The sequence below is a fragment of the Stenella coeruleoalba genome, assembly GCF_951394435.1.
Source record: "Stenella coeruleoalba genome assembly, chromosome: 9".
NCBI lineage: Eukaryota > Metazoa > Chordata > Mammalia > Artiodactyla > Delphinidae > Stenella > Stenella coeruleoalba.
The window spans coordinates 91959579-91972183 of NC_137155.1; the positions used below are offsets into that span (position 1 = coordinate 91959579).

The following is a 12605-nucleotide window of genomic DNA, read 5'->3' on the forward strand; positions in this document are numbered from 1 at the left end:
TTCGATCCCTGGTTGGGGAACTAGATCCCACATACGTGCCACAACTAAGGATCCTGCATGCCGCAACTAAGGAGCCCTTGAGCCACAACTAAGACCCAGTGCAACCTAAATAAATAAACAAATAAATAAATATTTTTAAAAAATAAATTAAAATAACCTTTAAAATAGACCTTTAAAAAAAAAGAGGAAATGTGTAAAGCAGGCAGTCAGAGGTAGAGATCTAAGAGTCTGGCGAAAGCACAACCCTGGAGGTGTAAACTGGGGATGCAGCCGAAGAACCAGTGAGCGTGAACGAGCTCTCTGAGGGAGAAAGTGAAGCAAAAGAAGAGAGTGAAGAATTGAGGTGTAGGGGTGACTCTCACTTTGCCCCTGTTACCCAGCTCTTGACTCAGTTCTTTTTAATGTTTCTTCATCTGGGCCTTCCAACAGAACAGGGAGGTCTGATGACAGAACACCTGCATTGGGCTTCTTTTTATTCCTCTGCAATGTCTAGATCAGATCTTGGTCTACCGTGGGTGTGGTATGAATGCTTGTTGAATGAGAAGAAGAAAAGGAAATCAGTGAAGATCTCCTTTTCCAAAGACAATTAGGACACCCCAGGTGGTGTGGTGTCTCAGGGGAGGAGCGATTCTTCAAATCACTTCACAAAGGTGGGGCTCGGACACCAGCCAATGGCAGTGGTCTTACTGTTGACCCTTTCATGGCTGGATCTGGTCTAGGGGCTCCCAGGATTGTGGGACACTGGGAGTGACTATTAACCAACCAGTAGAGAAGCATTTCCGCATTTTAACAAGTGGCATAGATGTGTCACCATACCAGTTTTATATCGACTGTGACCCGGGTCAGGAGACTTGCATAGATTGGGAAGCTCAAAAACAATGAGAACAGCAAACTAGCTATTCAATGACTGCATCGTGAGTAACGGGATAAAGTCTCCACAGATGGTTAGGGATGGAGGCCAGACCTCAGGGATGTGAAGGGGAGCTTGTGGACCTGCCCCAGGAGCTCTTGAAGGTGCTCTGTCTCCCCGTCCTGAAAGCAGCATTCTCCTTCTCTTGCCCTCCGGTCAACAGGCAGCCTGAACCTGGGCTGTGTGTGTGCCTGGAAGCAGCCGCTGACTCTTTTCCCTGTCGCTCTCCCCCCTGTCCTAGGCCAGGGGTCTTGAGCCTGAACAGGAGCCTCTCTTGACTCTGCAGTGCCGGAATCTCCAAGTCTTATCGTTTTGGGAGGCATCAAGGAGCCTCTTCTCTCTGATGTTTTTCTGTCCCATTATATGCATCAGTCTGGCTGGTGGGTAAACAGAGCACTGGTCCCTTTTTGATGTCCTGGGAGCTTGTGTATGTTTGTTGATTGTCACAAACACAGATAATGAAATGGACCAGATGTAAAGGATGTCAGGCTGCCAGGGAGTTATACTTGGGGCTGGATGACCACACACTTCATTTCACATCTGAACAACTCTCACCTCCAGCTCAGAGTATCAAATGGAGAAATCGCTCTGAGCCCCCAGTGACCTAGAGACGTTGCCCTGGCAGAAGCCCAGTGCACCGGCAAGCTGCTTTGGTGGGAAGCGCCACTGTATCTTCCCAGCCACCCCCTGACCAAGTCTGTGGCTGAGATACTGGTCCCACTCCAGCTGTAGGGGATGCAAGTTCTGTGTCTCATGCTGTCCCATTGCTCCTGCCCAGTGACCAAATTGGTGCTCTATGGCTTCTCCCCCAGCCAGCTAACCTCTCTCCTGACCACGCAAGGTCAGTTTTAATCCTGATTTGTGGTGTGATTCCATACAAAGACCTCTGCTGGGTCATCCAGGGTCGTGGCGCCTGTATTTCCCAGAGGCGTGAGAAGCACAAATAAAATGATAGCAACGTCCTGCGTTAATGGTTCCAGTTTGCTGGGGAAAGGCAGTTGTTACTTTTTCCAAGGAGAGCTGTGGGGAGCAGGGAAGTGGGGCCTGTCTCCTCTGACTTGTTTAGTGGGAATGAGTTGACACACAGCACTGGGCTAGCCACCTGCCCCCCTCCTCCTTCCCTGCACTCAGACCTCTACTCTGGGGGGCTAAGAAAAGAAAGGCTGGGGTCAGAGGGATGGCACAGAGCCATGTCCCTAGGTCAATGCACCTGGACCAGCAGGGAGAATGGATGGGCATGTCCAATCCTTCACCGGGTGGCAGTTTGCAGGAACAGTCCCAGGAGAGGCCTGCTGTGTATCAATCACCTTTAGTGCCCCCTTTTTACTTTACAAGTGTCGCACTCTGTATATATGGTTACCCCATCCATTATCCGCAGTGGATTTGCAGAGAACTTAGGGCTAAATCAAATCCAACCCTATGACATCTTCCCTTCTGAAAAGTGAGGAAGAAAGAGGGAGACACCTTGGATTATTTCCCTGGGTTGGCTCTTGTGTATAACCCAGCCCACCGATCCCAGGTTTCAGCCTACACAATTATGCGAAATTGTGGTTACATGGGATCAAGATTTCAGGTACACGAAACCAACAGCGAGAGACAATATTGGGACAGTTTGTTGGACGACAATCTATAAACCATAAAAAATTTCTTAGACGCTCTAGTTTTAATACGCTGCCTTTTTAAATTTAACAAAACTCAAAATAATAGACTGTCTCTATAAATTACCACACTATGAATTTTAATTTTCATATTCTCTTAAATAGAAATTCATAGTAAATTCAGTGGGGAACTAGGGTGGGGACACTTGGGTTAGGGGAGCGAGAAGTAATAATATTTTACAATTTTTTTAAGACTGAGTATCAGAATCTCATTTTTAAAACCTCCGTCACTGGGCACAGATATATTCAATGTGCATTTGGCTTTGAAATCTTTTAACCTAGCAATTCCACTTCTGGGAATTCATCTTACAGAAATGTTGGAACGAGTGCTGGGGAGTCTTAGCAGTGGCTAAAATCACAAACAACTAATTGCTCGTCAATAAATAACGTGTTAAACAAATGAAATCGATCCATACAAAGGAAGACTAGGCAGCTGTTAGAAACAAGAGGACTATGTATGTCCCACGTAGAATTGTTCTCACAAAATACTGTTCAGTCATGATAGCATGCTTCCATTTTTGTAACAAGCAAACAAACAAACATATTACGTGTAAAGAAAAGAAGTCTAGCGGGATTTGGTACATACACTGCACAGTGATGGCCTCTGAGGAGGGAGTCAGTATGGGGAAAACTTTCATTTTTCATTGTGTTCTTTTTATGTATTGTTCAAATGTTTTATAACAAGGATAACCTTCATATTTACACATAAATATATATGTGTATATAAAAGTATTCCTAAAATTTTAAAGCACACTTTTAAAGAAAACAAAAGGAAATGCATTTGATACTCTGCTTGAACTGGTCTGACAGCCCTCCTGATAAGACACACAGCCCTTGGAAGGCCTGGGTACCATGGAAGAACAGTCACGGTCACGGTCACGGTCACGGTCACAGCTTCCTGTCCTGTCCCCATTCTCCAGCTCAATCCTGCTCTCATTTCCTTCTGAAGGGAAGCATGGAACCTCCTGGTTCCCCAATCCAGAGGGAAGCTAACCTCTTCCCTAAGCTTGCTGCGAGGGTGACTCACCCCTTCTTTCCCTAAGGCTGGGGGCGGGAGAAACCATAACTTGGCTTTTAGTAGTTTAGCCAGTTGGAAAAGGGGGTCTCGGGCTCATCCCTCTTTCAACCGACCACAGGCCAAGCATGAACGTGTCAAAGAGAAGCCAAAGAGAAAGCAATTCTGGGCTCCAGCTGGCAGGGGCTTAACTTCTAGGCAAACTGAGTTTGGATAAATTTTGACCAAATCAGACAATGACTTTATCACGAGGGGAAAAGATGGCCTGATTCTGGCTTCCCGACATATTGCTGTCTTTTGGATGTCGAATGTAGAGAACTCGGTTCTCTACCTTTGTCAAATGTAGAGAATCACTCATTCAGTTCCAGCCACTGACTTGCCTCCCATCATTAAACGGGCAGTGGTGCCTGTGGGTCCCTCTGTTGGGTGGCCAGTGCGGGGGTTTCAAAGAGAGCCCAGGGTACCTGTGACAGCTGTCTGGTTCTGGTGAAGGAAGAAGGGACCATGCCTGGACACAGGAGACTGTGAGTGACACGAGGCACAAGCAGGGGTCTTTGTCACTCATGAGTAACTGTCAGACCCTCCGGAAGCAAAATAAGGGGGCTGGATTCCAGAGATAGTGGGGGAGGATGAGTCAACTTTGCCCACAGCTAAAGAAGTAACTGCTTGTGAGGTATATTTGAGGGTTGTTGGGAAAGCCATGGAGCCTCAAAATAGTTCCCCTGTTATCCTGTCAGAGTTACTGAAATTCAACTCTTAGAGATTCACTCCTTTTGACTGAGACTTTAGGCAAGTTAAATTGCAAATGAATTCTCCCAGCTTCTTTCCAATCTGGAAGACAGAGGTCAGAGAACACATACACTTGAATATCAGGAGGGAATTAGAAAGAAAACTCAGAGGCTCAGCACTCAAAAAAGATAGACCTATGTGGGTCCCAGGCAAAAAGAGAAAGGTTTTGAGGCTTTTCAGTTTGGGCTATGGTCAGACCAGACAGATCTAACTGTAGAAGGCTTGCAATTATGCTTTTAGAATTTCTGTTCAAAAAAAGTGCCTCACACACATACACACAAAACTTCACATAAGTGTGTTTGTTACTAGCCTCCTTCTCTGTGTTTGTTACTAGCCTCCTTATCTGTATCTGCTCAAGATGGCTTTAGATCTTGATGTTGAAGGCTGACTAGCCAATTGATTTCATTGTACCAGGCTTCCAAATTTTAAATTCTACGGGGTCCTTGCTTTTGGAGTCTGAGGTTTCTGCCCCCTGCTGTAACGAGCCCTCTAGGTGATTGTTAAAGCAGCTGCTCTCAATCTTGGCTGTACCTTAGAATCACCTGGCACCTTATAAAAATACTGATGCCCAGGGCCCATTCTCAGAGACTTTGATTTACTTGGTCTGGGGCAGAGCCCAGGCATCACTTGTTTAAAAAATGCCCCCTGACCCCAGCATTTAAATGTGTAATGTGCTCCCTGGGTTTAAAATGCTAAGAACTGTGATGTGGAGGCATGATGGAGTAGATGATCACACCTATTCAGTGTTAAGACTTCTACAGCCGGCAAGAAGTGGTTTAAACTTCGGAAGGCACATCAGAAATGCATTGACATAGGGCTTCCCTGGTGGTGCAGTGGTTAGGAACCCGCCTGCCAATGCAGGGGACACGGGTTCGAGCCCTGGTCCGGGAAGATCCCACATGCCGCGGAGCAACCAAGCCCGCGAGCCACAACTGCTGAGCCTGCGCGCCACGACTGCTGAGGCCCGCGCACCTGGAGCCCGTGCTCCACAACGGGAGAGGACGCCGCAGTGAGAAGCCTGCGCAGCGCAGCGAGGAGCGGCCCCCGCTCGACACAACTAGAGAAAGCCCTCGAGCAGCAACGAAGATCCAATGCAGCCAAAAATTAATAAATACATAAATAAATAAATTTATTTTAAAAAACCCCTTTTTTAAAAAAAAAATGCATTGACATAGATTCTGCAGATTCACCGTTCTGCAGAAACCAATGGGAAGGGCCTAGTCAGGAGATGTGCGACTGAGTGTAGAACCTTACCTCCCAGCCCTCACTCCCGGTTCTTCTGCAACATTCCTTATGTTGCAGTGAAGAAGTTTCCCACCCTCCCTGACCTCAGTAGAATGGATCTCTGGTGTCTTGAGTCCCACCCTTTCCCCACCCCTAGAAGCAGCCTTAACATCACGTCTGAGGGCAGAAAGACCTGGACCACTAGGGGAAGTGGACCCACCCAGCTGAATGGAATCCTGAAATGCTCTTCCCACTCTCTGTTTCTCTTTGGTCAGGATTTCCGATGGCAACCCTCCCAACACTCTGCCTTACCAGACCCCTTCTCCAGACCAGTCTCAGCCCACCTGTCTGTGGGCTATACTAGGATGTGCCTGCTTCCCCCTTCCTGGTGGGCACCCGGGGTGCTGTGCTCTCTACATTCATCAAAGTAGGTATCACCTCTTCCTACACTTGAGAGCCCATGGGCTCCTCCATATAGGATTCCCCAAGCCCTCACTGCCCTGCATCACGACTGCCCACAGGCCTGAGCTGGCACTCAGCCCCCCCACAAAAATGCAGTATGTCCCCAAGTCATAACAGGAAGATGATATAGGAAGATAGTCATGTGGAATTTTATCTTCGCATCTTTTGTAACACTGACAATGAAGTTTCTTTTTCTATGTCACTCTTTAGTCTTTACACAAACTTCCACGTGACAAATTCCCAGTTGAGTTCAATTCCAGGAAAACATTTGTGCTGAATTTCTGTGCTTTTTCTTGTCCAAAATCCAAAACTGTGCAATCTAGTGTATTTTTGTTTGTCTCTAAGCTGCCAGAAAACTTATAGCCAAATTCATTGTCCAAGTGTTGTAATCTGCTAAATTCAGGCCATTCAAAATATTCATTCCTTTTGCTTTGCTTTGTTTTCTCCTGAGCTTTTCTGCATTTAGTTCTAAGTTATCTGACCCTGTGCCCAAGTCTGTTACCAGGTCCCACCTCACTATATCTTGGCTCTTTCCATCCCACGTCACCACTGCCGTCATCCTGCGCGTCAGTAACTACAGCCTGGGTGCTGCAAGGCCTTGGTCTCATCCTCCTCTGAGCCTCCACCCAGCAAGCAGAGTGAGCTTTCTAAGATACAGACCAATCCCATGGCCCCTGCTTCAGTGAGATCCTTCTTCTCTCTGGGAACTGCAACCATGAATTCTCCCCACACTTGCCCGTCCTCCTCCCTCCCACTTGGTGATTTTGCACAACTGTTCAAGCCTGAAACAACCTTCTCTGCTTTACTTTCTTGGTGAAAAGGTTTTCAGGGCTCAGCCTGACCTTACCTATTCTGTGGGTTTTCCCTGAGCTGGACAGCCCTGCTCTGGTTTCCCCTAGCACACAGCACGCATGGATGGCCGGGTCAGATGCAGACTGTAGTTAATTTTTTGTTTGACTACCCAGCAAGGATGGTGAGTGCCTGGAAGGAAGGGAGATATCTTATTCATCACTCTGTCCCTGACGCCTAGCAAGTTGATCTGTAGAACCGTTAAGTGAATGAATGCATGACACAGGCAGGGTTCACCTCTTCCGGAATAGTAGGACTGAAGGCCAGCCTTTTCACTGCCCTTCCTGAGAACAGTTACTGTTTGCCCTTGACTTCCTGTAGAATTCTGCTCATCCTAGGCGGCCCATCCCAAAGGGGGTCTACTCCACTCCTTTGGTGTGTTTGATACTTGATGGTGCAAGCAGAAAGGATTTTGTTCTTTTCTTTTATGTAGTAACAACTGCAGGTGTAAGAGTTTAATAGCAAAATTACTGCAGAGTGCCTATTATAACCCTGGGGCTGTTATTACTGTGTCATTCAGAACACTAAAGAAGTTGCATCCCTGAAGCGCATCTCAACACCAGCTAGAACTCCGTCTGCTCCTTCCCCAGCACCAGCTGGCTAAAAACAAAGTCAGTGCACTTCCCTTATCCCAATCTCTGTCCCTGGAAGTAATGTCCGGCTTTCCCACCCGATACCCTCAAGGACAGGATTCCTCCGCTGAGGTTCAGCTCTCCTCAGTGGACTGAAGCCAGTTTCCTGTGACCCTCCTAAATATCATTATATCCTGTGTTAAGAGACTACCCCTGGGCTCCATCTAGTCCCAACTCCATCCTGAGGGGAAAAGTGGGAGAAATAAGATCATGCAGTCATCTTTACCTCCCTGTTTTCTCAACACTGCAAATTTCTTTCTGTAAACACACACACACACACACTCTCTCCCGCGCCCCTGCGACAAGCACGGCGCAAAGCGGAGGCTCTGCCCGGTTTCTGCAGGTTTCCCAGGCGCGGGACCACGGCCTCCTGAGTTCCCGGAAGGACGTCCGGACAGCACTTTGCTCCAGTCCCACAGGTCGGGCTCAAGCGCCTCGGTCCCCACGTCCGCACACGGGAAACCCAGTCCTTGGTCTGCAAAGAGCCACTTCCCAGCTCCGGGTTGGGGCAGCTCCGGCCGTCTCCTCTCTTACCCACACCCCCGCGCGTCCCCTCCTCGGTCCCCCGGCGCGTCCCCTCCTCGGTCCCCCGGCCCGGCCCTACCTCCTGGCGCGCCGAGGCTCCGTGGGCTCCGAGGCGCAGCTCGGGGGCGCCCGGGCGGGCGGGGGCGGCGGGCGGCGAGGGCCCGGGGCGCCATGGCCCGCAGCCCCCCGCACTCGTGTCGGCCGGGCCTCTCCCGGCCCCCTCCGCTCGCGTCCCCGCCGCCCGGCCGCCGCTGTGGGCGAGTGGAGGGCGGGCTCAGCCGGCGGCCCCTTCCTCTCCCGGTGGCGCGGCGGCTCTGAGCCGGGCCGCTCGCCCCGCCGGCCCCCGCCCGCCGCCGCTCAGTGAGCTCATCCGCAGCTGGCGGGCGCCCGACCCGTTGCCACGACAACGCCTCTCCCAGGGCCGCGCGGACTCAAGCGGCTCCAGTAAACAGGACCTTCTGCCGGACTCTTCCCTTCGCCCTTTTTGGGGGGTGGGGAGATGGCGGCTTAACCCTTTTTTTGCTGGAGACCACCGAGTGGCAGGCTCCGTCTCCGCCGGGCCCGGGGTTTATCCGCGCGACGCGCTCAGCCGGAGACTGAGACCTTGAGATAGATGCACCGGAGTGGCGGCGACACTCCCGGCCCTCAACTCACTCCAGTCTTTTAACGCGTTTATGGGGCACCTACTAGGGCTCAGGCGCAGGGCTGGGGGCTGGGACACCCTAGGCAACGAGTCAGCCACCACCCTTGCCCCTTGCAGTTCCAAGTCTGGCTGGGATGCCGACACCCTGGCACTATCAGTGAAAGCCCAGGGGCCCTGAGCGCGGGGCACAAGACTCCCACACCGGGCAGGGGTCAGGAAAAGCTTCCCAGAGGAGAAGTGACTTTATGGTGCCTGCTGCCCCACTTGCGTAGAACAAAGGATCAAGGAGCACAGATCGGCATGATTTAGGACTGCCAAAGTACACGTGAAAATGCTGAGGGCAGCTGGGGAGCACGGAAGGTTTTTGAGCAGAGGAGTGCCCTGCTGAAAGGGAGATGGAGCTGGCAGTGGTGATTGATGAGTGTTGGGGGAAGGCTTCAGGCCCGTGTCTACACCCCTGGGAAAGTCATTCTTGTCTTTCGCCCACGAGGCTCCTGGAAGGAGGGACCTACAGCCTAGGCAAGGGGTGAAAAGGGGAGAGAGAGGCTTAGCCTACAAATTCAGAAAAGGGGTGTGCAGGAGAGAGGGGAAAGAGAAAATAAAGGATTGCAGAACCTGGGGAACATTAGATACTGCCTAGGCAGTTCCTGCAGACTGGGGGCCTGAGCTCTGAGGGGCTTATTCAGGTATCAAAGTCACAAAGACAGAAAAGCTCCATCTTCTTTGCTGAGGGTCTTGCTCATTCTGCAAGATCTTTGAAGCTTTTGTAGACCTCCTTAAACCTCCCTCAACTCCTTCACACCATACCCATTTCAACTAAACACGGTAAAAGTTTAGAATACAAATTTGCAAGGTGTAAGCAGATTTTTTTGTTTTTTTCTTTTTTAAGTATAAGCATTTAAATGGTTGATTTTTTTTATTTTTTTAAACATCTTTATTGGAGTATAATTGCTTTACAATGGTGTGTTAGTTTCTGCTTTATAACAAAGTGAATCAGTTATACATATACCTATGTTCCCATATCTCTTCCCTCTTGCGTCTCCCTCCCTCCCACCGTCCCTATCCCACCACTCTAGGTGGTCACAAAGCACCGAGCTGATCTCCCCGTGCCATGCGGCTGCTTCCTACTAGCTATCCACCCTAGGTTTGGTAGTGTATATATGTCTAAATGATTGATTCTTGATCTTGAATGCTGCTGTTTCCACCTAGAGCAACCACGAGGCACTGCAGACCGTCTCTCATCCACACCTTCCTCTTCCTTCAGCATCCTGTTGAGGGGCACAGGCTCTGGCACAAACGGCCAAATCCGGCTCTGGAGCAGGTTGCTTGGCCTCTCACTCTCAGTGTCTTCATCCGTATGGTGGAAAAAGCGGTTATAACCGACCTCATGGTGTGGGGATTAAAGCAGATCTTCAAGGAAAGGGTGCAGTACCTGGACTGGCCTATGGCGGGTGCGCTCCCTCAGCCCCTGTTTGTTATTTTCTTCCTAATCTCTTTTCTTTGCAGGAGCAAAGGTTCAAGGAGGGAGGAGGGCAGCAGGCAGTGTTTCTTCTCCCTTCTGAGTTGAGCTTCCCCCTCCCCCCAGCCCTTTTAGGTCCAGGGCCTTCTGCCAGAGCATGGCTAGCAGCACAGAGCCAGCACTATATGCCAAATGAAGAGATGCAGGACCAGGGAAAGGAGGCCAGTCTGAATAAGAGGAGGAGAGAGCCTGAGAAGGAGCCTTTGAACATCTCCTCTCCCCCAAATTGTCTAATGTCCGCTTAAATTCCTTCGGGATGCTAAACACATCCTGAGTGTCTTTTCAGTTCCAGGCCCTTCACCTCTGTCATGGCACCTGATCCACTCCACACTCCTGGGCAATTACATATCATCCCTACCATTTTGTGGGTGGGAAAGCCAAGTTTTAAGAGGTTATGTGACTTATTTGAGGTCACACGGGCCCAGGCCTTTTTGTCACACCAAGTTGCCTGAGAGCAAGGGCTCTGCCCAGTGCCAGTCACTCTGGAGGGGGGTTTCTGGATAAGTATTCAACCCTCATCCTGGTTATGCTCCCTGCTCTGGAAGCCGCAGGCATCTCTGACACCGCTCCCCAGAGACTGGGCACCACTTGCTTGGGTCACTGTGACCCATTCCTTTTCGACTCCTTGCCCGGCAGGAACTTCTATCTCAAGCCCATTGGCCTGCCAGCGTGTAGTTGAAAGTTATACATACAGTAGATGATAGATGAGAAGTTTGGTTATTTCTTTATTATTATTTTATCTAGAAGGCTGGATGGGGAGAGGAATCATTTATCTATGTTTGGGGCCGTGACATTTGGGGCAGGTAGAGCAAGGAAGGAAGGAGCTTGTTTTAGGGGCAGGGAAAGTCCACAGCCTCACCTTGACATGCCTTTGGTGAAGATTCTCCTCATCCCTTGAGAATGGGCCTGAGCCCACGGAACCGTCTGGGCTGGCGGCAGGGCTGCCTCAGTCTTTCGCAGGCATCCTACTCCTTTCCTCCCCAGGAAGCCATCTCCCTCCTGCTGTCCTCATTCCATGCTACTCGCATTGCCTCCGTGGCTCATTCTCCCCAGCCCAGAGGCAGCTGGATGCGAGCTCCCGCAGTCCCACCACAACCTCCAGCTGCCTCCCTCTGAGGAAATAAAACCAAGCCAAGCATCCCACCCAAACCTCAAACCCAGGCTGGGTTTGTTCTCAGTCCCAATCAAATGTCATCCAGGAGGTGTGGGATGGGAGGGGAAGTATGGGGCGGGGGAAGTGGAGGCCACCCAGGGGAAGGGGTGAGCAGAGCCCAGACTGAGGGCCCTGGTGCTCCGACATCCTCCCCTAGCTTCGAAGGGCCTGTCTTTGCTGCCCTCCGCCCTGCCCCAATTGATGCTCTCCTGCCTCCTGTGCTGGGGCTGGGAGATTGGAAGCTGTGGGGGCCCGTTATGGGGTGCTGTGGAGAAGGTGGCATTTGTTGGTCACCACTGACATTTGTCAGGGTACCACTGGAAATCTCAGAGAATCACCGAATTGGCAAATATGACAATCACCTGTAACTTTTGCATAAGCACCACCTGTTTCACTCCTATGCCCCTAGCTTACTTTGAAGGGTCATGTTTTTTTTTTTCCACAGAGTTAAAGCGTTCATAACTTTACAAGGACTAGTGTGTCTATGACAAAAAGAGAGAACCGAGTCATGGAAGGCCTGCATCTTTCACCATTAGGCAAAGTCTCAACTATCGTACCTGCAATGCCCAGTACCCTCTACGCCTCTATTCTTCTCTGTTCCTTCTGGAAGATCCAGTTAAACTTCAGGGAGAGGAACTAGAGGATGGTGACTGAGATACTCTTTTAGAGGCATGAACTTCTGTGTTTCAGCAGGTCTCGCTCTTCCTGTGCACTGTGATTTCAGAACACAGTAGGGCAGTCGGACTGGCTCTGCATCATGCCGAGGACACAAGGCTTCCACCTCTTGCTTCTCAGAGCCTTCCCCTCTGTTTCCCGACCAACTAGGCAATCTCCTCAGACATAAGGGGGCGGCAAGAATCCCCTTCAAACATTTTCATCACATGTTAGGATCTGGGCACCACACCTCTGGGCTTAAAGCCTGCCAGCTCGTCCCCTCTGCTAACACCCACCCAGACCCTGATCTCAGCCTTCAGAGCTCCAAATGGCTGTAAGTCATTGTGCTGCCTCTCAGAGGGCACACCTTGCGGGGGGGGGGGGGCGAGAACATATTTCTGGAAGGCCCTAATATCTGATCCACTTCCTATATCTCTCAGATCAAATCAAATCAAAATCAAAATATTGGCCAAAGATGCAATACTGTAAATCAACTATACATCACCTTAAAATACATATATATTGGCCAAAGGCAAGCCTGGGTGGCTTCTGACTGCCCCAGATGGCAGCAC

The 12605-nt window shown here is 50.2% G+C and overlaps 1 protein-coding gene across 3 annotated transcripts in view; it reads right to left on the reverse strand.

Annotated features, from left to right (window-relative positions):
• Positions 1-9076, reverse strand: part of DENND2A (DENN domain containing 2A) — a 108482-nt gene extending 99406 nt beyond the window's left edge. For 2 of the 3 annotated variants that reach the window (XM_079930966.1, XM_079930965.1), the window contains exon 1: positions 8144-8369. The gene's annotated coding sequence lies outside the window, so the exon portion shown is untranslated. Of the gene's footprint in view, positions 1-8143; positions 8370-8751 lie in introns of those variants that run through there. The other variant, XM_079930963.1, reaches the window with a different exon arrangement.
• Between the last annotated feature and the right edge of the window lie 3529 nt (positions 9077-12605).